General features: G+C 41.0%; 1 protein-coding gene across 4 annotated transcripts in view; it reads right to left on the bottom strand.

Moving 5' to 3' along the window:
• The window catches only part of sox5 (SRY-box transcription factor 5), a 238,916-nt gene that overhangs the window by 193,741 nt on the left and 19,463 nt on the right, over positions 1–25,712 (bottom strand). For 2 of the 4 annotated variants that reach the window (XM_037121941.1, XM_037121940.1), the window contains exon 3: positions 5,468–5,533. The exons of the other annotated variants lie outside the window; for them this stretch is intronic. The gene's annotated coding sequence lies outside the window, so the exon portion shown is untranslated. The remainder of the gene's footprint in view (positions 1–5,467; positions 5,534–25,712) is intronic. 4 annotated transcript variants of the gene reach the window in all.

The following is a 25,712-nucleotide window of genomic DNA, read 5'->3' as shown; positions in this document are numbered from 1 at the left end:
CCCCTTTACAGACAGTGACCTTGGATTTAACTGGTAAAAATTGTTTCCAGAAGTGAGTCTCTCCTAAAGTGTTTGAGCAGTCCCAGCAAGTTGCAGCAAGGAACCGTCCCTCCACCTACAGGCGATCATAGTGATAACTACCTAAAATCATCCTAAGCTCAGTTCATAGAAGGGACAGCCCTATCACGGCACAGGTCCAGGTGTCCTGGAAGATTTTAATATTGTATGTTCCACTGGTACATAATGCACAGGAAATTTGATGGATTTCTTGAGCAAAAGAGGAAGCAGTCATTTTTCAAGCGCACGCTCTACCACACAGCTCTTTGGATATCAATAAAGTCCATCACGGCTCTTGTTCTTCCTCTTTTTTCCACTACACAGGTTGGCAATGCCAGGGAGGGGAAAGCAACAGAATTATGGGAAATGTGGTTTTGATTTTGGGAAACCCAAAATGCAACACACAGCACCTTTAGAAGCAGACCAGAGGCTAGAAAGTCCTTGGAAAATACAAACCTCCACACCACCACATACTCTTATGCACTATCTCTCAGTTATGCATGGCTGCAGTGACCACAGGCCAGTCCTCTTAGCATTAGTCACCATTGTATTTACAGTGAAACCCGGGGATAAACTCACCCTTTGTTACCAAGCACTTAAGACCTGACGTGTGGTGTATACACACTGCAGAATGGGGGTGGTGTGTGTATGTGTGCATTCATGCTTGTGTGTGTATTTCGGACAGCCGTTTGTCTCTTAAACTCAAACAAAAGAGCGTACATCCTCCATCACAGCTTTATCTGTTTATGCCATCAGCTTCTCAGCACCCACATGCCTGTAAACACACAACCCACCCAGTCCGTGTCACACAAACACATTAGAAAAAGCAAGCACCCAGGTGGGGGCTAGTGACCCGTGACTTTGTACTAATAATTCCTTGTAGAAGTGAAGAGTCACCACTAATCACCAGATTTCTGGCCCAAAGAGAAGTAATTGTTTATCATATACTATGTGCGATATTTATATATACACCACCTTTCAACTCATTTTTATTGCAGGATATTAATAATTTAGTCAGATTCTCATCACATTTCTTTGGATCTCTGCAACACAGACCTCGCTCTAATATGCTTGCGCACACATTGAAAAAGTGGCCAAAATCACTATGAAAGTAACTGCTAATTTTGTATAGGAATGATGAGTAACAGAGAAGTCTGTCTTTCAACAACCTTATAATCCTTTGATTGTGTTTATATGTTTGACTTTTTAGACTTTCTTTTCTGAGAAATTTATATATGCTTCATAAGACCTGTTGTTATTGAAAAATATGACTGTAAATAGAGCTTTGCATTCCCTATATTTTCTGCACAGTTCAAGCATCCCGCCAGTTCATCAATGGAAAGTTCTTAACACTTAACAGCTACAGCAGAATGTATGGTGTTTAGTTTGCATCACAAATAACAGGACACAGCTTTGATACAGCTGAATGCAATTAGTTAAGAGTGCAATAACAATATGAGTGTTAAAGTAACATCAAGGTTCAGAAAGCAGTGTAGGCGTGAAACTGAACTTCAAGCCGCACAGACTGATATACAAGCTTACCGAGAGTACCGAGAAGCAAGGACACACCAACTTAAACCGCAGAAATCTGTAGTCACTGGCACAGCCACAGCACAGAGAGGAAGGAGACCGTCATACGTTGGTGGTTAACCTGCTACCATGCAGCTATCCCCTGCTGTGAGGCTGTGGTGGAAATACATGCCATCACGGCTTGGCTTGGCACTACTAAAGATGACCAACCCAGGCCCGTGGAAAAACCCTTTATGAAGTAACGAAAAGATGTGACGGGACAGAAAATACCCTCCACCCTATGTCCTAGTCATTCAGAGAGTGCTTTATGTTGCGTCCACCATACCAACGTATTTTCTCAAAGCTATCAGTAGCCTTGTCATTATTATACTACATAGACATGATGCTTTATGAGTTATATTCTTTGTCTGACAAGTTCTGGATGTTGTAGTTACCTTAAGCACACTACCAAAGACAAGTTTTAAACAAAATCCGCTTGCCCCTGAATTGTTACTCCACAAAGATGCAGCTGTAAAAAATAAAAGACTGTACAGTAGAATAGATCTATCTCTAGAAAGTTTTAAGTCTGCAGATTCAAGAATGGAAGCCAACACAGAATGTTCAGAGGCAACAGCATGTAAGTGAGCTATTCACAGAAAGTGTGTCCGTCACATTGACTCCCAGTGACAACCTTCTCTCCCAGAAGTTGATACAGAAGTGGAACAGCAAACTGACACACAACAAAGTGACCCAGCGCTGGGGCCGGTGACCCCGTTAGCGGGGCCCCATCAGTACCCCAGTTTCAGTCTGCTGACATTAAAGACAACTGGACATGATGGAAACTGCATGAAACCCAAGGGTTCCATTCGGAGGCTGCCCGCTTGGCCTTGTTTCCTGGACAGAGCAGAGGAGCAAAACCCATATGTCAGACAATGTAATGCCCTGTGAAGCATACCACCCCAGTGGTATCTGACAGAAAGGAGAGAAAGAGCACACACACGCACTGACACACAATCTGATTTGAGGACAGGGCTTTCTGGATGGCCGCTCTGGCAGATGAAGAGACAGCAGTGACACAGGGTCTGCTTCTGTCAAAGTGTCTTGGTTTGTGTGTGTGTGTTTGTTTACATGCATTTGTTTGCATCTGAAAGTTTGTATACCTGAATGTGCATATGCTTTCTATTTTGTCTATGTGCGCGTCCAGTATGTCCAACATGACACATGACACACACTCACGCAAGCACGCATACACGCATGCACACACACACACACACTCCTGCCATCTCCCACTCTTTGTCCCTAGTGCAGATGGCATGTTGGTCTTTCCTCTTCTATTCTGTCCTCATGATCCCTCAGTACTGAGTCTCTGGGCTGGCAGGAACCATATGTCTGAACTAAACTGACCTAACTCACACCTCACAGTCTGTCAGCTTACCTGTCTTTCTCGCTCTCTTTTCTTCCTAACTTTTCTATCAACTCTTCGTCTTCCCTTACAAAGCAGTACATTTCCTTGCGTGATTTTTCTTGTTTGTAATAAAAAAACATATTGAAGCAGGCACAGAAGAACAATTAGTAAGTGCTACAACGTAAACTAGGCTCTGTGTTGAACTTCCATGTGAACTTCTCTTTTGTTTCAGCAGTCCTTTGCTGTCCCCGTCTCCCACAGCTTTCATTGCCCAAACAAATGATCCCACTCTCCCTACCCTCCATATGCTGTTCTCTGACCATGTACCTTTTTTGGCTCCCTCACCCCTCACACTCACAGTGCCCGGGTTCATACACTAGTTCAACCCCCAGTACTGGAAAACAGGGAATTCATAAAAAATACACTGAGCATCTGAGCAACTAAGCAGCATGGGTATTGGTTCAGCATTGCATGGTGTTGCACTTAAGCTAAATGAGTTGTGGCAAAGGTCAAACTATCTAACTAACTAACTACTCAAAAGTAAAACACATACATACATTACATAACTTTCAATTAAAAGTTTCCGGGTTTTCAAAGTCAACCTTGCAGCAAACCTTAGACCAGGGAACAAACTAGCAGCCTCAGAGCAAGTTCCAGTTTGCAAGAAAATTTCATACAGTGTGCTCAAAATTATTATTTTAATTTTTTTATAAATTCCGTTTTTTACAATCAATATTTACATGTATTGTGTGGTGAGACCTCTCAAACCATAGAAATAATAATGGGAGCACAGGAAGAAATTAGGTGGCATAGTATAAAGAGCAACACAGTCTACATAGGGTGGGGGTTAAGATGGCTAAAGGGATCAAACACAACTGAAAAAGTCAGGAATGTCACTTGGATCCATTTCAAAGCAGTTACAGGCCTCAAGATCAACTGTTCAAACAACTGTTTGTAAGTATAAGCTTCGTGGCACAGTTGTGCCACTGCCACCATCAGGGGGAAAATGTTAACTATCACCTGCTGCTGAGAGAAAATTGTTCAGGATGGTCAAGGGTCAAGGAAAAAAAAAAACACCAAAAAGCAGGTCTGCAATGAACTAGAAGCTGCTGGAAGACAGGTGTCAGTGTCCACAGTCCACATCTTAAGGTTCGACTGAAAAGTCTACTGCTGATCACGTGGACAAAAAACCTTCTGGAGCAAGGTTCTGTGGTCAGATGAAAGAAAAATACTGCCAAGCATGGTAGTGATAGTATCATGCTATAGGGTTGTTTGCTGCCAGTGGATCTAGTGCTCCCAAGAGCGTAAATGGAATAATGAAGAATAAGGATTATCTCCAAATTCTTCAGGAAAACCTAACATCATCAGCCAGAAGATTGGGTCTGGGTGCAGCAGGGTGTTTAAACAGGATTATGAACACATATCAAAATGGCAAAATCATGCTAGAATTGAGGTTTTGGACTGGCCTGACTTGAACCCTCTCGAGAACATGTGGACTGTGCTTAAGAAACAAGTCCAAGCCAACAAATTAAGTTGAACTTCACTGTTTTCCAGTGTCAAGTCCAATGAGGGTTTCTTTTTCTTTAATTCTTTACTTCTGAATCTGAGTTGTAAGTCTCAGTTCACATTCAATTCTCTACACTTCTGATAGTGTTCACTGACCGTGGCTCTGATTTCTGGAGACGATAAGAGCTTCCTCGAATGTTTTGCATTGTATCCTACAGTGTTTTGTGCAGTATTCATGGAGACAGGAATGTTGGTGTGTGTCACAAAACACTAGACTGAATTTGGGAACGTTCTTTCTGCCTCAGTGTAAAGCAAATATAGATTTTCTGGCTAATATAACTTTTGAGACCTGTACGCCTGCAAGATGTTGATCAAACCACTCAGGTTTGTCTCACACCGTATCATATACACCATGTGTGAATGTCTTTATTATAACGATAGTCTGTCTGCAGCCTACATTAGAGATTATTACATGCAAAATATTGCAAATGATTCCAAGAAATACTTTTTTTTCCCAGTGGACCTCACAAGAAAAATTAGAGGCCCCTTCACTAATTCCCTCTTTCACATAGACTCACACACAATCACCAACACACACACCCTCCCCTCCCTATACCCTACATGTCAGATGTACAGATATGATGCTTACTGGCTGCCCACTGGCCCCATAGAGGCCAGCTGAGAATGCCGATTGGCTGGATGCTGACTGTGTAGTCATGGAAACTGACTTGAGCCCTGTGTGTGACCTCATGAAGGCCACATAAAAGCTGGGTTACAGAAACATGGAGAGAGAGGGGGAAAGTGTCCATGTGTGTTTTGGGGAGAGAGAGACAGAGCGTGACTGAAAAAAACGTTACTCAACCCAGTTCAATGTGTGTTTGCTGTGGTCCAAAAGCAGAGTCCCTTGAGAACCTACATACTAAAATACATTAAGTCTGTCAGTCTGTGTATGTGTATGTGCATGTGTGTGGTATGAAAATAGTCACTGACCTACAAGCGTCTCCAGAGAGGTGGCCCTGCTGCAGAGTTGATACCCGTCAGGGGAGTCGACCAACACTGGTGACGAGAAAATGAGAGCGTTTTTGCTGGATTTCACACTCCATTGTGACCCATGCATGCAAAGACAGAACATCGTATTACAATGAGAGTGAGGAGAAAAGCATAGGGATGACTCCACCCTCAGAAAGACCGAAGTACAGGAGAAAGCAGAAGAGACAAACCAACTAGAGGGAAATGAGAAACTACAAGAAAAGCGAAAAAGAGACATGAACTCAATAAGATGGGAAAGGGAATGAGAAATAAAAAAGAACGGCAATTACTGCCTTGTGGTTGGTATGTCTCTACCAATCAGTCAAGCTGCAGTTCACATCTCTGTCTGACTCATTTATGTAGTGGAGACTTTGAAGGAAATTTAATAGAAGGTATTCAGTGTATTTTTTGGCAAAATGGAATTCATCACTATAGTGACATGTATGATTCCAGTGGATCATTTTTAGTGAGACTATAAAGGAGTGATGGAGAAGTTTGTCACATGGTGCAACAACTGTCACCTGCAGCTCAATATCAGCAAAACCAAATTAGCCTGGGTTGGACTATTGTTGTATTTAGTGTGCAAGCTCAGTGAGAGAAACAAAACACTATCAAATTCCTTCTATGTTTTTATATTCTTGGTTAGTTAAAGGGAGACTGTGCCTGTTTTTTCAAAAGGCTTCGCATCATTAAAATGTTAGAAGTATATGCCAACCAAAAATGGTAAACCTATTTCCATTTTTTGAGAGAGAGACAGAGAGAGAGTTTAGCAGCCATACAATCAAGACTGCTTTACTGAAATTATTCAATCTCATTCTGAACATACTAGACACTTTCCTGACACCTGGAGCCAAGGGATTATCACTCCAATCTTTAAAAGTGGAAACAAATATCAGCGAAACAACTATAGAGGCATATGTGTCAGCAGCAACCTGGGGAAGTTATTCTGCAGCATCTTAAACAGCCGTCTGCAAAACTTCCTCAGTGAGCAGAAGTCAGACTGGTTTTACACCACAACACAGAACCACTGACCACATCTGCACCCTCCACACCCTCATCCAGAAACACATCCATCAGAACAACAACACAATCTTCTCTTGTTTTGTAGATTTCAAGAAAGCATTCGACTCCATTTGGCATCATGGGCTATTTCTGAAATCACTCGAAAAAGGTATTGGAGGAAAAATCTACAATATTATTAAGACAATGTACATAAATAATAAATGCGCTGTAAAAATTGGAACTATGGAAACAGACTTCTTCCCCAAAAGTAGAAGGGTGAAGCAAGGCTGCAGTCTGAGCCCCACCCTGTTTGATATTTACATAGATAAATTGGCCAAATCTCTGGAAGAGTCAGATATCCCTGGTCTCACCCTCTCTGACATAGAAGTGAAATGCTTACTATTTGCAGATGACCTAATACTGCTTACTCCATCAAAAGAGTATCTACAAAAGCAACTAGATCACCTGCAAAAGTTGGGTCCTGATCGTTAACTTGGAAAAGACAAAAGTCCTGGTCTTCCAGAAACGACCTTAGAGTCAGAAAAATCCACACAGGTTCCACCTGGACTCTACGGATGTAGCACACACACACACAGCTACACATATATAGGACTAAATATCACATCTATGGGAAATTTTAATCTGACCATGAAGGATCTCCGAGACAAGGGCAAAAGCGCTTTCTGGACTATAAAAAAAATCCTCAAATATAGACATACCTGTCAAAATCTGGATCAGAATATTTCTATCGATAATGAAATCCAGCTGTATTGTATGGTAGTGAAGTATGGGGCCCTCTTATGAAACAAGACTGTGAAAAACAAACACCCAATCCAAAACCTACACACAGAGATCTGCAAAATCATTCTCAAAGTCCACAGGAACATCCCCAATGATGGATGCAGAGCTGAGTTAGGTAAATTTCCCCTGATAATTCGGATCCAAAAAAGAGCTATAAAGTTCTACCAACACCTCAAAGCCAGTAAGCCCAGCTCCTACCACTACAAAGCCCTACAATGCCAAGAGGAGAGCAAAGAAGGGAGTCCCCTCAGCCAGCTGGTCCGCAGGCTCAGCTCCAACTGCACAGGGCACCAAGACCACCCTCACAAGAAATTATAGCAAGAGAAAAAGACAATTACATCAACTATTGGTCATCTACAACCAAAACCCACAGCAAACTCCAATGCTATTTGGACCTAAACAGACAATACTCCATGGGCTCTGAGCTTTGTAACTGACCCAAGACTGAGGAAAACATTGACTATGCACAGACTCAGCGACCACAGCCTGGCCTTAGAGAGCGGCAGACGCAGACAGACGTGGCTGCCCAGAGACAAGCGGCTGTGTCGGCTTCATCCACACAGACAGGTTGAGACAGAGCAGTACTTCATGCTGCACTGTGACACATGCACAGACATCAGAACCCAGCTCCACACCAAAATGACATGTTCAACCCCAAACTTCCACAATCTCTCAGACCAATCAAAACTACACCACTTACTGGGAGAACAAAGTGCCACTGCTGTAGATGCGGCAAGATGGGTGAGTGCCTGTCACAGGAGAAGAGAAAAGCTGCACAACAACACCTGACATGATCTCCTCCACATGAACCAGCTGCTCCAGACTGCGTTCATACCTGCAGCTATTCTCAAAGTCCACAGGAACAGCTATTATTATTATTATTGTTATTGTTATTGTTCTGTTGTCCTGTATGCTTTGGCAATATTGTGAACCACAGTCATGCCAATAAAGCTTGCTGAAACTGAAATTGAAAAGAGAGAAATTGAGAGAGAGAAATTGAGAGAGAGAGAGAGAGAGAGAGAGAGAGTTGAAAATATCTTTACAATGAGCATATTCATTCTTGAGTTACGGTCAATAAAATGTCAAGTGACCTAAATAAAGTGACCTTGAACTCTGACCACCAAATTCTACACAGTTCACACTTGAGTCCAAGCAGACAATTGTGCTGGATGAGAGGTATAAAAAGAACTGAGCAGTGAGGAAGTAACTACAACAGGAGATGAAGCAAAGATCTCGCTACAAACCACATTAATACAGTAGGTGTGGGTCGACTAAATGTGCTGGTTAAAAATGTTTGTTCTCGTAATGTCTTTTGTGTGAGGTGTGCAGAGCAGAATCAATACTTCCTCCCGTGAATGTGCTCAATGCCAGACTTCTCATTTTGTAGGAGGCTTTTCAAAATGCTCGTAATTGTCCTCCAGATTTGGAAATTACATCGGTTAATACAATGATTTTGTTTTGTTGTTATGGTTGCTTTCATTGTTCAATTTGTTGAGTGGGAGAATGAAAGGAGCTGCAATACTTATTTTGCAGGAACAAGAAGCTCTTCATTCATGAAAACCGAACTTTGTGGAGCAGATGCTGCATCTTCAGCGACTGTAAAGCTCCAAAAAACGTCCATAATAAAGCGTACACTTATATCTATTTTTAAGCGTGTCCTTTTTTAGGGGGCTAATATACGTCTTGCTGTCAGTTCTGTTTAGCAATTAAATGCTCTGCTTCCCTGTCAGTGCTACACACTGCTTCTCCACAGTGGGAGAGCTAACCATCATCTACTGCTGATACACCGACTAGAATAGCTTGGTCCAGTCCAGTCCAGACCCATGTAGACTTGACCCGTTTGTCACAGTCTGGTCCATTTATCAATTTACAATTAAATAACTGAACATAAAAATGTGCAGTCAGTTGAAATGCCTCATATTGTAGACTAAAATGTTTTGTATTGTTTTGCATCATTTATTCTAAATATGACTGTTACAGACAGAAACTAAACCAGGCAATAGTTCAGGTGCATTGGTATGTTTACTTAAGCACACACACACACACACACACACACACACACACACACACACACACACACACACACACGTGTTTTAGAAATAATGCCATGGAAACTTGTGATTCATTTTTGAGGGATCTGTGAAAAACATAACAGCTACACAGCTGATACTTTGTGAACCAGGAAGTGAAGATCAATAGGTAAAATGATAACGGCTAAGATAAAAATTCTGTTAAGTAAAAAAAAACACAATCACAAAAAAATTGTATCTGTAACTGTAATAAAGCTAATAAACAATCCTTAGTGTCATATTTCCATCGCTGATCTCATGATTAATACCACACAGTAACTTAATTACTCAAAATTTTAGAAGAAAAATGGGAACCATATTCTCAGCTTCGGCAACAAAAAGCTTGAGCCTTTTTGCCAGCCTGGCGACCACTTTTAAAAGTTGTGTTGAGCCCTGGTAGAGGGAGAAACATAAGCTCAAATCCATGCTCCTACACTCAATGGCACACGCAGTACAGACACTGTGAATGTGGACACAGCTAATGAAGCCGAGGACAAAGACAGAACGTTGCCTGTGTGAAATACAAACTGTGGGTAAACATCCAGATCAGTGGATCTCCTCTTGGCAGGCCTCAGCTGCCTTTCTGCCACGTCCAGCCGAAAACTGCCACCCTCCTCCCCTTGTTCCAACCTAACACCTCCCTCTTAAACATCAGCTATTAGATAAACACACGCACACACACACACACACACACACACACACACACACACACACACACACACACACACACACATAGAGTTCCATTTATTACTCTTTAAAAAGGTCACCGTTTTCTCTGGCTAAGCGCCCCGCGCTATTGATAATTTTATGCATAAACAAATGGCAAATTTGTGCCACATAAATATGTATTAGCAATTAATAATGGTGGTGTGTGTGAGGGGACGCCAGGTGCATGCCGAGTGGGGCTGGCTGGCTGCTGGTGGAGCCTCTGAGCTGGACTGGTGGCTTTATGCTGCTAGCTGGTCTCTCTCTCCTGCACTGAGTCTGCACAATGGCCACTTAGGCACACACCAGAAACACAAACACACACACACACACAAGTGAGACAAGCACACACGCACACTGTACAGCCAAATACTCTTTACACACATGCAAACGCACACAAACATACAGTTACAAAAGGAGCACACAGACAGTGCATAGAGTATATGACACCTGAGTGGAGTGAAAATATTAATTACAAAATATTTGCATGGAACTACACATTTGCAAATATGGACAGACACACACAAGCAAACACACCATGACAGGGCAGCGTTTGTGCACAGAGAAAGGCCCGGGTGGCTCTCTCTTTCTCTGTCACCGCCCTGGAGAACAACACATCCATTACATTTGACACCCCAACAAGAGCCAAACACAGGCTTCAGTCGTTTAAGTGCTGTGGTACTGTGAAGATTTCCGGACAGTTACATGAAGGGAGACATGAGCCGGGTCAACCAGAGCAGGTCACTGATTGAGTTTAACATTTTGAGTACACATCATGATGCATGATATATATTTCTATAGAGCAGCTTTCTTCATATACTCATGATATTGCTCTTTGAGAGTGCACAGGCCGTTTTTGTACATTTTCAAACCAACCAATTAGTCTTAATCATTGGATTTCTTTCTCTTGTACCCTCTCTGTAGTTTGTAGAACTTTGTTACTGTTTTTTATTGTATGTAGTGTAGTTTGCATATTTTTATAGTACATTATTGTGCCTACATTTGCCCTTACATTTGGTTGTATTTGTACTTGAATGTAAATGCTGCTATGATGACCTAATTTCCCCTCTGTGATTAACAAAGTTAGCATGGTGACATTTTGGCCGTTTAGCTTTTTGAGGGTTCCTCTTGTAGCTTTAGACAAACATCAGCAAAATAATTAAGGAGAAAACAAAAGCAAAATGCACATGTAGAAAGTGCATTTTGTTTGTATAATTTGTTTGTATACAGTTTTCAGCATCATGCAACATCATAGTTGAGTTACTGAAGTGATAAAGAGCAATATATGTTACACCATTAACATTCATTAATTAAATACAGGGAACCCCTGCCAGTCAAACAGTGCTAATCAGAGCAAAGAACGAAACTTTTGAAGTAGACAGCCAGCTGCATGTCAGGAGTTACTGAAGTGAGAGGAGGCAAATGATTAAAATACGGACATGTGTAGACCTGATGAATACATTTGACCTCAGCTGCTGTCAGGACAGCCAAGCCAGCAAGGGATACTTAAAAATATTTTGCAGGAGTTGCAGAGGCTGTGTGTGTGTGTCCGTCTGTGTGTTATGTTGTCCGTCTGGCGTGTTGAGAGCAGGCTGGCTCCCCTGTAGAGCACTATCACTCTGCTTGGCTAAACACAATCACACAACCTCAACCTAACTCAAACGACCCACTGAGAGTCAGAGAAAGAGAGGCAGACAGAGAGCGAGCACGGAGCCTATAAGAATATATAGATATGAGTGTGTGTGTGTGTGTGTGTGTGTGTGTGTGTGTGTGTGTCCGTGTGTCCATGTCCCCTACATGCACTTGCAGGACAAAAGGCAGCCCCATCTGTTCCATTGTCACAGGGTCTTAAATACGAATCAGATAAACATGACATTTGGGATGAGCTGCCAAGCTCAAGTTATAAACCCTGACATCAGACCTCTGTCTACTAGTCTGTGTGTGTGTGTGTTTGTGTCCTATTATTGTCAGCCTGAAGAGGCAGTGCACATTAACCTGTTTGAATCCAGCGTATATTAGTTTCAATCAGACTTCTATTTCAATCATCCTGCGTGTGTGTCCTCTCTGAATGTGCACTATTAGTGTGTACACTTTTAAAGCGCTAGTTGTATAACCTGCTCCCATTCTCAGGAGGTGCAGGGCTGACACACTGGATCTGTAGGGGCTGAAGGAGGATTAGCAGCCCATTGGCCTAATCAGAGGAGATAATCAGACTATTCTCTATCATGACAACAATCAGCTGGGAGAGACACACATCTGCCTATTGAGCTCAGCTCTAATGCTATAATAGTGATGAAACATCTGGTCGTTTGGGGCTCAGTGCAATCAAGAAGAGGGATTGGGACAGTTGCAGATGGCAAACCTATAGTAATTATCTGTTTTAGGCATCAGAAATGCAGACAGAGGGATACATACGATGCTCAGATTCACAGGCCACCCTGCTTTGGTAACAATAAGCTCACACGGTGGGAAATGTGTCAGTGGACCTTCTATCATTCAAAGCAGCCTTGTGAACTTTTGATTTGAAAAGTAAGACAAAAAATGGACACTATTACATAAAATGGTCCTACAAGACAATACCTTATCAACACCTTTTTCAGGTCCCAGAAAATGAATCTACACCATCACCCCCATGAGTGTAGAAAGTCTGGTGAAGTTTTCACAGTAGCCAGCCACACTAAAGATTTTGGCTTGAAAAAGGGTTGAAAACAATGTTTTTATCTGTCAGTTTGGGGCCAGGCGAGCTGTAAAGGCATTTATGGGGTTAATTTTTTTGTTGTTAGTTTGTTTTATAAAACAAGACCCCATCTTGTTCCATGGTTTGAACCTCTCTACAGGAGGACTCAATGATTTTCTCTCATCACTGGTGCCAAAATCAGCATTAGTTTTTCAGTAGTTTTTTCTCTTAACCCCTGCGACTCTGCTGTAATCATTCACTCTATCCATGGACCAACAGAGAGTTTTATTTGTCAACATTCCACATGAGACTACTGGCTGGACTTTGTTCATGCACACAATGGCAAACAAACGCCATCCTCATTGTCTTTACTGGGTAATTCAGGTGATGATCCACAGGCAGAAATTACATCAAGCAGTGTTTGGCCATAGACTGTTTTGTTCCTCGGCGCTTGCTGTGTTATACACTTTAATACTTTCCCATTTTCCCATCTGCTGGAGGAAATACTGCCAACATTGGCGTTACCCTGAGAATATTTCATGGCAGCCGGGAGTGGAGATAATTTGAGTTTTGAGACCTTGGTTGTCTTTTAATATAACTTGTCATGCCAAATCTAGTACCTGTTAATATTTAAAAACAATCTTCATTTATAGGTTGTTGGGTTTTTTGTCATTATAAATGTGGAGTGACTAGCACTGCTGGATTCACTCATTATGTGTAAAATTTCAGTTGGAAAGGATAATTATTTCTCACAGTTGTCACCTTTTTCCTGGTATAGAGTACGGAGACAGTATTTCAAAGATGTCACAACATAATATGAATCAGATAAGGCTTATCTGGAGTTAAAAAAGGATTTGGCAACTACAGAGTCCCCTTTGTCCTGCCCCCTCAAACCAAAAGTGTAACCAACTACCACAAGCACATTCCTCAGTGTCTGAAGCTGCAGCCCAGTCAGCCAAATTACCTGACTAACTACACATGGACAGAAAAAAACACACGTCTAGTCTGAGCAAAACTGACCCTGCTGAAAAACCCTGAAGAGTTACCGTATTAATGCGTGCACATTTGTGTGTGTATGGATACTTGGGCTTCCTGTCTGGCTGTGTGTGTGTCTGTATGTGTGTGTGTGTGTGTGTGTGTGTGTGTGAGCATGTGTGCACGCGGCTGCTCTGAGACACAGAGTCCAGTCAAATGCTCCAGTGGAATAAAAGAGCCATTGTTCACCAAGGTGGTCCCTGCAGGACCTCTAAACCTACCCCTTTACATACACACACACACACACACACACACACACACACACACACACACACACACACACATACACACACACACATGCAGACAGAGAAATATACGTGCATATACAGTACACTCACTAATTCAAACATACAAAGAGTTTGTAGGCCGCCAGACAAACACACATAATACACACTCACCTCCGCCTAATCATAGTTTTTTGTTAGAGAGTGGCAGTTGCACAGAGGTAAATATTTGGATGTGGGATGTAAACTCTGGTCTGTGTAAATCAGACACACACACGCACACATTCATAGTAGTCTGTGTAATTCAGACACAGCTACTTCCTTCCTGTGGGGTGATGATGTTTAGTCTCCCCACACCGCAATCTGATTGGTGCGTTTGATCTCATCCACTTCCTGTTTAGGAGCAACTCGGACCCCCCCTGGCTCGGATCTGGGATCAGCCTTCATCAGAGGGATTCATGTGTGCCACATGTAGGAGGGCTGATAACTAGTCTAAGATCAGATCTGTCTGCCAAAGAGCTGATTCATCCCGACTGTCTGTGTCATGTGGCTAATGGGAGCACGCTGGATGAATGAACTGGTGTCCTGCAGTCAACTGTTGCATCATTTCAACTTTGCTTTTTTTCCTGCTTGGGCTGTCATGTGTAAAAGGAAAGGCCAATTACTTGTTTGTGATGCTTTATTTTTTGCTTTCATTTGCATACGTCTGTGATAGTTGTTCAGGCTTGGTGCATTATCTATTACAACGATCACATCAACCCTAAACATAGCCAAACACAAAGGACAGTGTGAACAACCTATTACTAAAAGCATACAACCCCACAGATAGTTCTTAGTTTGCATGTGTGTATGGTGTGAATGTGTCAGAAGCTGCAGGGCATAAAAGGGAACATAAGTTTATCCTGATACATCTCATTATAATATGCAGCAGCAAATGCATTGAAACTGCAAGGCCATTTTAATTTTGATGGAACAAGAGGATTTACTTAGTTATTTGAGGGCATTTGTTTGGTGTCAATACTCAGATGTGATTATCAAACACTGTAATGGAGGCAGAATATTTTACAGATTAACGATCAACTTTATTGTCTAAAATGACATCAGGGCACTGAGACAGTAAACTTCAATGGGAATTGAAGGATTATAAATTACCTTAATCATTCTTTTCTCCATTAGAGTTTCTAAAAAATTATGTTTTCCATAACGGAGTGTATCATATGACATGTATGTCAGTATCGACAGATCTATAATTGGCCCATATCGGCAGATAACATTAGCCGACTGATCGGTCAGGCTCTAATGTCAATCAAAATGTACGTTGAAATATCTTGCTGATAATCATAAATAATAAGTCTGATGTATTATACAATCTCAAAAGTAGGAATCTTTAAAACTTTGGCCCTTTAACAGCACTCCCTGGTGTTTGGGAACAGTATAGATGTTCTTTTCTGCCGATGGAGTTGAACAATTCTGAGGTGTCTCTATATTCTGCTTGCACCATCATCCACTGCAGATGGCTGACAGTCATCCACCACTGAGCCCTTGAACATTGTTATTTTCTGTTTGGTGAGTAAAACCTTGGTACCGAAAATAGTAGTTACTGGGCATCACTCCAGTTCCATGAGCACATGTCTGGCCTTCTAACAGGCTTTGCACCACCACCACCATCACTACAACGATAACACTGTCATCCATCACAATGTTTTATTGTGTCATATGCAAAATCGGAGATTACCCAACCCTTGTTTATAATATGCAGGTAATTCCCGTAACATAAAGTTAGCCATGCTTTTCTAGTTATGACGCAAACTAAAGACTCATTCAGTAGCCTGCTTTCATGTACTATGTAGGGAGAAATGTCCTCTTACAAACATTTTTGGAAAAAGTACTTTGATGTTACATTAACAATAAATCAATTGAAAGATAATATTTCTAGTGTGATCATGAGACTATTTTTTTAATCTGCATTTCTATCTCAGTGAGTGGCTCTGCTTTTACTACTCTGTGACCTTGTCTGATGTCACTCAGCCTGAACTGTGCACTCTTTCCATCTTTCTCATAATGTAAGAGTGCTTCCACCAACCAGTGCATACGGTACATGGTGCATTCTTTTGAACCATCTGTCTATCTGATGAAACCCTCCTGTAAACCTCTTGATGTCCAGACCAAACAAAGGCCTTTGTACAGACAAAAGCTTGCAACCACTTCAATACAACTGCACACTGGACAGCTTATTCATCTAATTGAGGCCCTGGCCCCAGGAGAGGAAAGACAGATCACATGTTGAGGACAGTTACTGGTTAGATGCTGAATGCACTTTTATGTGAAATGTAAGGAGCAGAAAATCTCTGGATTACACAGCAGAGATAATCTTTAGCTGGATATGTATGAAAGCCATTGTACAAAAATAGCTCCTGTATAAATGTCACACTTACTCACTTATTAAAACCATGAGATACATTAATTGAGATTACAGGCCTACATTACAAGTGGGGGAATCATTTCATTTGGTTAACTGCGCCTAAGTTTTTCTGGTTACTGTTGATTCTGGTGTTGCTTAAACAGAATAAATAATAGGCATTCAAAACAGTTATGCAGCAAAAGGTTCTCAAACCCCTCAGATGTAAGAGAATGACAATGTATCTACACGCGTTACTAAGTAAGAATTAGAAAAATGTAAAAGAAGTAGTTAAAAACACCATATAAATCACACTACCCACCCCCATCACCACTCTCTGCTCCTCTGTTCTAAAATAAAAGCTGTTGAGAATGAGAAACCTCTTTCAGAAGAAAAGGGAAGCAAAAAGGGACATGTCACAAAGAAAAGCCTTGAGAAGAAGAGGAAGGAATTGAAGACAAGACACGAAAATGTGATTTTGCTTAAGTTATGCTTCTGAGAAAAGGCACAGCGTGTCACAGAAACAAAGAAAAGGTTACATACACACCACTGGTTCAGTGACACTTTCTTTAAACACAAGCATGCAGAGACCCCAAAGCATACATGCAAAAATGAAATCTTTTGACTCTATTCATATGCTACAGTAAATCAGGAGATAGTTTCAAAGGGCAGCTCTTAAAATTTCAGTTCTGAATTCCGATATCTCTGCAAGGTTTGGTGTGTAAGATAAAACTAAACAGTCACCGTGGAGAAGGTCAATTGTGGGTAGCGACTGTTTGTACTCAGTGGACTTTATTGTGTGTATTTGAGTTTGCTGTTGACAGCTGTGGGCTGACACACACACACACACACACACACACACACACACACACACACACACACACACACACACACACACACACACACACACTTACTGCAGAGTTCAGTGAGAGCTCTCTGGACTACAGAGCATGAACTATGGATTTGTGGAGGCCAGGAGCACTACAGATTTGCCCTTCTGACCCAGAGTTTTGTATTATTATGTATAACAACTTCCACAATTCCTGCTTTAGGTAAAGTGAACAGGATGGGAGTAAAGAGAACAGTAGTTGCCTGAACCACCTCTTCTACACTACTTAAACTTGCAGTGCCAAATTCAAAACAAGATATTTAAATTGAGTTGGGTTTTTTTCCCATTTAGCCTCCATATATATCCACAGCCCCCCAGAGGACTTCACATCAAATGCCAATAGGACAACAATTCTGAGGTACAAACACGACTTTCAACACCAAATGTGAACAGACTATACTGAATACCACTGTCAGTGACTCAATCAGTGGCTTTTAGCTGTGGAGCTCCACTTACTGGTGACCGAGAGCACCGTTGTCAGTTCAGCAGTGATACACAGGATGCTACTTCCCTCTTAAAAAGCCTATTTAAAGACCACAAAAGCCACAGAAAGGCCCCTGAAGTCATAGCTCCATTGCAAATAGCTGGCTGCTGAGCTATCAATGTCATGATGTCCAGATTTAACGTAACATATCTAACCAGCAACAAGCCGAACAGCAATGATATATTTACTAACTGCTGCGGAAGTGGAAAGTAAGTAGTTCATCTGAAGACCTGTTATCAAGCTCAACTCTGTGGGATTTACATTTCATTTTACTTTACATTTCCATTCCACTACATTTCAAAAGGGAAAAGTCTTTACTTTTACTCCACTACATTTATATAACGGGTACAGTATACCTATTTGTACTTTGCAGGTCAAGGTTTTCAAACAAAACACGTGATCAAATAACAATACATGATGCAGTGCTATAGATCAAACTATACATCTAAAGTAAAAAAAAAAATGCAACACTGTATACAGACCAGGTGTCTGCTCTATTCTAGAAACAAAGTAAAACACAATATATCTATTTCTAGAAACAATTTCAAATGTAATCCATATCAAATATTTGTATTTCTTTGAGTTCTTACCAGATGTAAATCAAGACCTCAGTTGAGCACAGTAGGCAAAGGCTTAAGGTTTAACACAGCTTATCAAAACTTCTTTGTAAGTCAGTGACTGTCAGTTCTGGTTCTGGACTGTTTGGGTTTCTTGTTTTCAGAGAGGAACAAAGACAAGATTAGAAAGGAATTATCAACAATACATAAAGAAGGAAAGGACAAACTGTGCTGTGCACACATGTCTCCTACCACCTACCTGTTGCATATTTCCCCTTTGGCAGTCACACAACACACATGGACACATATACTTCACCCCACAGAGCTGTGACAGGGAGGAGAAAGGAAGAGGAAGGTTGATAAAAAAAAAAAAACACTTAGGGCTGTCTCGGATTTGACAGGGTGAGTAAAACACAGCGAGCACAGATCCCTCCTCATGTCCACACAAACACGCACACTCACTGATGTCTCTATTCATTTAGAGTGTCACACTCACACACCCCCAAGAGATCTCACTTCCTCTGTCAGCCAGCTAAATTACAGCTCTCCTTCTTCCTTGTCTATCTCTCTCTTCCTTCCTTTCTGTCTCTCTCCCCTCTGTCTGTGAGACAGACAGCAACAAAGACACATGTTTGGCATGTTGTCGCTCTCTACCCGGCTCGAACACAAAACCAGTGTCTGCAGAAGTCTGAGAGGACATACACGCCAGATGCGCTGCTTAATGTTTTAATGTGATTAAATGTTCCAAGTAAAACAACGTCATTAGGGAGAGAAATATCATTTGTGTGGGTCAGTGTCCTGGTCTGCCCTCTGAGGACAAGGACCGTCTTATGGTTCTGCTGGCACAAACCAAGACAGTTCAGCTGGTTCAACCGCTGAGCTTATCATTAACAATCAGACCAGAACCCACCTGACTGCCAGCCAAGCAAATTAGCCAAAATAACAACAACAAGTTGCTTTCTTTGGCAAATATAATGAAGGAATTTAATTGTGTTGTTAGGGAAGGAACATATTGGAAGCTAGCGAAGTGAAATTGTAAGTGCAGACTTGTGGGGTGAGATATTAAGGTGCAAAATTTGCTTGACGGCATGTTGACAAAGACATGATACATAACATGATCTACAGCCATACTAGCAGCTCTGTGAGGCTGTACTTCACCTAGTACAGAGGAGGCTGACCACAATGTCATCTGTTTTTGTATTTTTTTAGGTATTTGGTGACAAACCAGCGTTTGTTGACCTCACCACAGAGGAAAAATGGAAGGGCAATCAAAGTAATCACAATACACTACAAGAAGGACATTAAATAAGAGATTTAATTCAAACCAGACCATGAATGTATGTCCAACATGTGCCAAATCCTGTATATATGAAGATATCTTAATAGATAAATTAAAATATTCAACTGCTGGTTGCATTGGATATCAAGTCAGGGAGACAAGGATTTACCTTCAGAGGACCAATGAGTCTATACATGAAGCTAGGGATGGGGCCGATCCGATCCAGGATCGGTATCGGGTCCGATACCAATGTAATTCAATGGGTTAATCAATTTGAAACCCTTACAGTTGCATATTTGTTTTCAAGATGGGACTTTTCCTGTTCACAGGATTTCCTGTTTTTCTGACTTCCTTTTCTGACTTTATACTTACCTCAAGTTGCCTTTTGGGACACACATGCATACATATGTACATATCATACTTGCCTGCAGAGAGGAGTTTATTTCAGCCTCATATAAAATCAACAGTAATGATGATAATAATATTAAAGCAAACAGTGCTCTGGTATCGGAATAGTATCAGTATCGGCAGATAGTATCGCCAAATTCAGGAATCGGGATCGGATTGGAAGTGAAAAAATGTGGATTCTCTTTCTTTACATTTATCTGGCTTTATCTATGGAGTAACAGTGATGTTTCTGACAGCACTTATAAAGAAATATGAAGATATCCATAATTCAGTGCTGGTATACTGCCCAGCCCTGCTGTAATTTGCAAACTGACTTAGAAAAAACAACAACAAATGAAGTGAATAAAGCCGAAGCAGATCCGATTAAAGCTAAAGGTAATTAAGAGAAATAAAAGCATGAGATAACTGGACCTGTTGTGCCCAATCAGGCTCAGGCTGAGAATCAAAGCCCTGGGACAAACTCAGATAAACTGACAGATCAGCCAAGATCAAATTAAACGCATGAAATTGATTTAAACATAAACAGATGCCTGCAGTTTACCAAGACAGTCATTCCCAAAGAAAACAGACTACTTTAATACTGAGTACTCCTTTACACGTATACACAAATAGACCGTGAACTGGCATGAACAGTTCATCCCATCCAGATGTGGAACAACAGCTTTAATTCTCCCTCAGCGTTGCAACAAATGCTATTCAGAGGAGATTAATTCCACAAGAGGATTATTCTCCACATTAGAAATAATAGGAAGGAGGATGGGGGACAACATTTGATCTCACAAACATCTAGCTTATCCCAGGTGTAACACATGTTTGTCTTCAAAAGAAAACCGTATGTGTGTGTGAACACTTCAACTATGAATCATTTATCTGTGGGAGTCACACGTGTGTTGTCTGCTACCTGTAACCAGCTCTACTTCAGTTGTGTGTATGTTTGCTGTGTGTGTGGGGGGGACACTGATACATTCCCGTAGGCCACAACAGTAGCTGTGCCCCCTGGCCTCTTCCTTGAAGTGATAATACTAATGTCATTTTTGCTTCCATTTATCGCTGACTGACATATCCAGTTCATGAAAGAGATTACATTTGTCGGTCTAAACGTGTCGCGTCAGACGGCAAAGTCTTGTGTTGTGCACAAAGTGATGTGATTTACATCTCTGGTAGAAGCAACAGCGATGTGCTTCGAGTTAGAGGAACAAAAGCTGGGTAGTTAGCATGGACAAAAACAGATGAAAGAGCTGCAGAGAGCAAAAAGAGCTACAGAAATGCAATCAGAAAACTGAGCCAAATTTGTTTGATTGACAGGTGATCACTGGGAAACAGAGTAATTCTAAAATAGGATCTAAACAATTCTAGAAACTGTTTACTGCAACATTAAGCACAAGAAGACATTACCATTAAAAATTGTGTTTGAGTGAACAGAGCATGCATAGATTCATACAGATATTTTTACTGATAATTCACAGATTCTTTTCTACTAAATAAACGTCTCTCTTCTCTAGTTATGCAAATACTTCATCATCAGATTAAACAAATTATCTCCCCACATGCTATATATTCACTTTGAGGGTCTTTCAATTAGCTGTCTTGAACAGCCACGTTCAGATCCAGGCTTTAAATCAACTGGCAGAGACAAAGCTCTTAGGAAAGAACACTGTTGGCAAAACATCAGCTTATGGTGAGAAGTCTATACTGCACACCTGTTATCTCCACCAATTACTTCCTTTGGAAGTTAGAATTGCATACTTGTTTCCTACCTTGCGTTTAGCACTTTATACTCCGAAAGACAAAGGTGACATCTTCAACTGGTTTGTTTGGTTCGACTGACTAGCTAAAACTGAGACGTTTCATTTACTACAATGTAAGCCAAAGAAAATTAGCAAATCCTCACAAAAGAGAAGCTGAATCTAGGAAATATTAGCTATTTTTGCTTGAAAAGTGACATCAATGATAAGTTGTTGCTATCAAAACAGTTGCTGATTAACTGCCTGACATTCAAATAAACATCCAACAGAATCAGGCTTAGCTAATAAATCATAAAGAACATCAAGGACACATGGAAGTTAGACAGTCACTGAAGCTTTTGCTCCACTGGAGACCCTGCCAATAGCCTCAGACGCAACATCAGATCTGTGGAGCAATGTGAAGACACCAACATTCTTTAAATAAAAAAATCGAATTCTTTACCATCTCCCATCTTGTTCTGCTCCTTCTAACGCTTACAATAGATGGCCCGCAAGCTTAAATTTACATTTTCTTCTAACAATTTTGCTAAAACTGAAATTCAGTTAAAACCTGATTTGGCTGGAAACATGTCTATTTATAGTCACACTAGCAGATTGTCTATGTGGGTGTTGTATGATGTTAAACCTCCATACATCGATCTCTACATATCGATGGGAAGAGTGCTTAACCTTAACTACAAGGCCATTCCAGCAAGACACTGATGCTCAGTGTCACACACACGCTCACTCTCTCTGGAGCCCACTTAACATATGGCCTCTGTCTTAGACTTTAACACACACACACACACACACACACACACACACAGAAACAAATAAGACTTCTCATCACTTGATCTGCATTGTCTGTCTGCAGCAAAAGTAATCAAATCAAGGATCTAACTCTCTCTCTCTCTCTCTCTCTCTCTCTCTCTCTACCTCTACCTCTACCTCTCTACCACTAATGAGAAGTTGGCTGGTTGTTTGGTGCTCGTTTTAAATGCTTCCCATCTCTAATGAGGTTCAGAGAGCTTGGGTTCCTCCAGGTGAATGTTGTCCATAATAAACCTTTGATTCGTTTTACATCCAAGACAAACTGATTATATGATTTAATATTTTTAATGAAATTATGATTGAGTAGAATTCACAGATGCTCATGCACCCTCATTCCAGTTTAGTTTTTTCCCTGGTCGTACTGAAGAGCAGAAACATGTTCAGCCTTAAACCACTCCACCATCTGAGAGAAAAGCATCAGCTCAGTTTGCTTTCTTTTCGGCCCTCTGTAAACTTCCACCTGAGCTGAAAAAAAAATCTGCAGCCTACAATGCAAGCCATCTTGAAACCCATCTTGGAAGTCACATTCCCACTGTTGCAACATACTATAGGGCTGTGCCATACCATATCGTAGGACCACTATACATTTTCAGGAGGAAAAAACGGGAAAATATTGCAATATAGCTGCATGGTAACGTGTTAATGCGCAGCCGACAATGAAAACAAGCAAGGGCATGGCTTAAAGCTACAGCAGTGTGTCAGCCTCCAACAAGGATCGTATACCTGAACAAGGAGCTTTTTCAATAGTATGGAATTGGTTTGGCGACAAGAGGTCTGGCCTCCATTGAAGCACAAATAATGTGCAAACTACGCAAGAAAATAGTGACAGCCAAAGGTGGGAACACACATTTGCTTTACCAATTTGAAGCAAAAAAAAACACTGAGTACAAGTAGACTATGAAGGAGATAGCAGCTGCTGGTGATGCACGGCCCAAATGTAAACAAAGTCTGACTAAGCTGAGCATAGCTGGAGCAAGTCGCAATCCTTACAACAGAGAGCAAACAATGTAAGTTATGTTAAACTTTTACAAAAGATTTCCAAGACAGAAAAACAAACCTACTTTAATGTTTATTTGAGTCACGCTGTGTCATGATAGTATAAGGCTGTGTCACTACTGCACTATAATGCTGTTGCTACCTTGTGGTACTAGCTGCACATACTATGAAGGAGGTATCAATGTGCTAGTAGCTCATTGGTAAAGAATGGAAATGGTTGTGTACTTAATTTGGTTTGCACTAATAAGTGCTGCTGCCTATGATCACTGGTAAAACATTGTTCAGTTGTTTTTTGTTTATTTATCGCCATGAATATCTTTATCGCATTATAGTTTTAAAGCTATATCTCGCATCCCTACTACGGGGCCTGTTATCTAGTCTATCTAGTCATGGTCAAAAGTTTACATACGCTGCTCTCATTTTTCTGTGATGTAATGAGTGGAAAACACACTTCTATGGTTGCTGCAAATCTGAATTTATTATGGGTCTTCTGAAAATATGACCTGGCTGAAAATTACATATACAGTAATTCCAATATTTAGTTAAATGTCCCTCTGCCATTTTCACCTCAATTAGGTGCTTTTGATAGCCATCCAAAAGCTTCTGGCAGGCCTCTGGTGATTTTTAACAACTCCTCTTCACAGAATCGGTGAAGTTTAACTAAAATTATTGGTTTCCTGGCACATACTTGTTTGGCCAGCACAGTCACATGTTCTTGATGTTGTTAAGGCAGGACTAGGGAAGGCCTTTCCAAAACCTCAATTCTAGCCTGACTTAACCATTCCTTTACCACCTTTGATGTGTGTTTGGGCTTGTAATTCATTGCAGACTTGCTTTTTGGGGGGTTTTGATTGACTCTTGACCATCCTGACCATTTTCTCTCAGCAGCAGGTAATAGTTGGCATTTACTCCATGATGGTGGCAGTGACACAACTGTGTCATGCACTTTATGCTTACAAACAGCTGTTTATACAGTCGATCTTGATACCTGTAACTGCTTTGAACAAGTGATGTTCCTGCCTTGTTCAAATCTATAATCTGCTCTTCCAGATCGCATAGTTGTGTTTGTGGCTGAGTCTAGTAGGTGTATCAAACTAACTTACTGTCTGTTATCAAATCTGCTCGCTCAAATATATACAATTTCAGAAGACCTACACTGAATTCAGATTTGGAGTTCATGAATGTTTTATGTGACAGTTTAGTCTGTGTTCCAGACTCATGAAGCTGTAAAAATCATTGGAACTGAAGTATGTGTAAACCATGACTATCATATTTTAAATCAACCTGCAAACATTCATTCTCTAGCATTGTTTTGTCTTCAATTGCAAGTAAACACACCAGATGCCTCTGGAATAGCTTTGTCACTATCATCCATCCAATAAATCATCTGTCTGGGAAATGTATATTGTCAGCTATTTACCAGTATATTGTGCATAAACTACAGGTTAGCAACTCTTTTCTCTTTTCTTGTTTTTTATATCTTGCATCCCTAAATCATTCCTGTTTGTTTTTTTAGATAATTTATATGTGAGTGTGTGTGTCTGACTGATAGATTAGTTAGTTGTTTGATTGTTTTCCACAGTAACATAAAAATGTATCCAATAGATTAAGACCACCAGTAAAGCAGCGATGGAACACTTTACTTTACAAAGTACAAAAGTAACAATTTTACCACATTCACTGTTTCAAAAGGTGGTGTTTAGTACCTGAAGGCACCTTTGTCGGCTCAAACAGCAGCATCTTACAAACAGTCAAGCAGAAAAGGCACAAGGACGAGGCCTGCACTGTAATGTAAGAATAATTTTACAAAATGACATTTGAGCAAGGCTGCGAAAAACATACACCTTCACGTAAACACGAGGTGGCGAGATGTTTGGGCCGACCCACTGCGCACTCCTCCCCCTCCTGCACAGAATCTGCAGTGCTGCCTAATCATCGTCATTACAGCTGTTTGAAAACCTGTTTCCAAACAGGCAATCAAAGCCTGTCTCGATAATTAGCAGAGGGGAAGACGTCTTTGTGAGCGTACGGCTCCTCTCCCTCCTCCCATTGCCACCAATCTGAGAACACAAAATCAGATCTGTCTCCTGTGAGAACACAAAAAACCTGCACATGTGTTTTTGCATG

The sequence above is a fragment of the Acanthopagrus latus genome, chromosome 14 (assembly GCF_904848185.1).
Source record: "Acanthopagrus latus isolate v.2019 chromosome 14, fAcaLat1.1, whole genome shotgun sequence".
Taxonomy (NCBI): domain Eukaryota; kingdom Metazoa; phylum Chordata; class Actinopteri; order Spariformes; family Sparidae; genus Acanthopagrus; species Acanthopagrus latus.
The sequence above is the reverse complement of the archived record's forward strand: the minus strand, read 5'-3'. Positions and strand labels throughout refer to the sequence as shown.